Here is a 2,082-nt window from a genome sequence, read left to right as displayed (position 1 = left end):
TTTGTCAAAAATCAATTGCCCATAAATAGATGGGCTGATTTCTGGGTTCTCAATTCTATTCCATTGATCTATCTATTCTTTAACCTTTCCTTTTTCAACCCTCCTGAGAGGGTTGAAAGCATATACACATACTCTCACAAATAGAGAGAGAGAGAGAGAGAGAGAGAGAGAGAGAAGAGAGAGAAAATAGAGAGAGAAGATAGAGAAGAGAGAGAGAAAAAAGAGAGAGAAGATAGAGAAGAGAGAGAAGAGAGAGAGAGAAGATAGAGAAGAGAGAGAGAAAGAAGAGAGAGAGAGAAGATAGAGAAGAGAGAGAGAGAGAGAGAACTCTTTCCTCCTAGGGTTGTGAGTAGGGCAAGCAGGGTTGTATGTTTAGTGTTTGTGCAGAGGAGATATGCACATATATTACGAGGAGCCAGTCACAGGAAAAAGGATGAAATGCAAAGCAGGTGTGCACATACATGACAAGGAGCTGATCACAGGAGAGGAGATGATGTGCATCAGGGAGTGAGAAAGGGAGTTCTTTCTTTCTGCCCAATTAATTAGTAAACATAGAAATGCCCTAAAAGAAAATACATTTTATTTTTAAAACAAGTCTAATCTATTTTATTTTTATTTAAAACACTGAAGGAAACAAATGATTAACTAGAGGAGTTGGAGAATCACCGTGGATGTCCACAATGTCCGCCTCATGTGGACTGTGAACTCGTTTGCTGTTTCGTGTCCTCTCTGACCTGAAAGCTCATGTGTTTTCAAAGCTGCTGCTTCTTTCAGTTCCTGAAATTCAGATGCTGCACATAGGTTTGTCATGTATTTCAATAAGTGTGGGCATAGAACTATAGCAAAGAAAACAAAGATTCTCACCATTGGGCAAATTGGCAGCATCAGATGGGCAATGAAGAGAATGAGATTGTTAACAGATTTAATTTGCTTGGCTTCACAGTCAACACTCTTGGCACCAGCAGCCAGCAAACTAAAAGACGTATTGCGATGGGAATTCCTGATGTTAGAGACTCTCTAAAGTACTGAAGAGCAATGATGTCACTCTGGAGACTAAGGTGCAACTGATATAGGCCATGGTCTTTTCAATCACTTGCTATGTGTCAGAGAGCTGGAAAATGACTAGGGAGGATAGAAGGAAAATTGATGTCTTTGAGCTATGGTGTTGAAGAAGAGTATTGAATATACCATGGACTGCTAAGAAAACAAACAGGTTCATCCTAGAGAGGGTTAAACCAGACTGCTCCTTGGAGGCAAGGATTTTGAAGCTTCATCTGACATCCTTTGGAAATTTGCAAGGAGAGGTTAATCCTTGGAGAAGGATGTCATGCATGGGAGGGTGGAGGGACAGAGCAGGAGAGGAAGACCCTTTATGAGATGGATTGATTCAGTGACAGGGGTAATAGGGGTAGGTGTGTCAGAGACAGTGAGATTGGCACAGGATAGAGCAGGGTTTAGCGCTGTTGTGCAGAAGGTCGCTATGAGTCGCAGGCGACTCGACACCACATAAGAACAACAACAATAAAGTATTTTAAGAGTAACTAATCTTAGGCACATGGTTCCAAAGCTTTGGCCTGCAGAGCTGGGCCCAGGCTCCCTCAGAGTTCCTCACCACCATAGCTGCCTCAAAGGTTTCGTACCAGAGAGGACTTTAGATAGATCATGTGCAACAAAAGTTTCATAGGGCACTGTAATTAATTACATGAATCTATTGACATTAATGTTATAAAACAAAATGTGAGTAAATTAACATTAACACCAATATAATTTGTGAGCTTTCACTCAAAAATATTGAGAAAAAAATCCACAAGAGTGAAACTTCTCAGCCCCACTCACATGTTGGAAAGAATGTCGGAATTTGCGCCCCATGAACAGAAGGTCTGCTCCAGGGAAGCAGGATATGATGGTGGGAAGATGGTGGACTCCTTTTTAGGGTTCTCGGTTACCTCTTACTGAACTGAGGAAAGTTCTATTTATAAGAGGTAGTTTAGTTAGCTCTCCTCACCTTCCCACCCCAACCTCTACACTTGCAGATGGGCCTTGTGAGGACTGTCCCAAGTTCAGAAGGACATTCATTCCTGG

This window comes from Elephantulus edwardii, unplaced genomic scaffold (genome assembly GCF_000299155.1).
Source record: "Elephantulus edwardii isolate Elephantulus edwardi_28Jun2011 unplaced genomic scaffold, EleEdw1.0 scaffold00337, whole genome shotgun sequence".
Taxonomy (NCBI): Eukaryota; Metazoa; Chordata; class Mammalia; order Macroscelidea; family Macroscelididae; genus Elephantulus; species Elephantulus edwardii.
This window is presented reverse-complemented; position numbering follows the sequence as displayed.